The 378-nt window shown below is 35.2% G+C and overlaps 1 long non-coding RNA gene across 1 annotated transcript in view; it reads right to left on the reverse strand.

The window, feature by feature from the left end:
- Positions 1–378, reverse strand: part of LOC114004753 (uncharacterized) — a 40,364-nt gene that overhangs the window by 11,226 nt on the left and 28,760 nt on the right. The window lies entirely within an intron of this gene.

The following is a 378-nucleotide window of genomic DNA, read 5'->3' on the forward strand; positions in this document are numbered from 1 at the left end:
GCTGCTTCATTTTAGTTTATCAGTACTGCCAGCAAAACTCTGGGAACGCGATCTGTTAGGCCTTGTCTTGTCTCCCCCAGATTTTTTAAAGGGTGCAACAGATTGAAGATTTTTCAAACTACAGAACAGTACTTCCAAGATACATTCAGTAGGAAAAGAAAAAAAAAAAAAGGCCTCCTTTCAGGAGTCCTTGCTCCCTCCTTTGGGTAAATGGATGACTTTCCAGGCATGCTACAAAAAAGAGTGATTAGAAAAAACATGGCTATAGGCAGCTGTAAGACAGATTTTTCAACCCAGAATACAATTCTTGCTTTATATTTTTGAAGTTTACTTATTTACTTTTTTTTTTTTTTTTTTTTTTTTTCTTATAGTTGAGTG

The sequence above is a fragment of the Tupaia chinensis genome, unplaced genomic scaffold (assembly GCF_000334495.1).
Source record: "Tupaia chinensis unplaced genomic scaffold, TupChi_1.0 Scaffold139943_1, whole genome shotgun sequence".
NCBI lineage: Eukaryota > Metazoa > Chordata > Mammalia > Scandentia > Tupaiidae > Tupaia > Tupaia belangeri.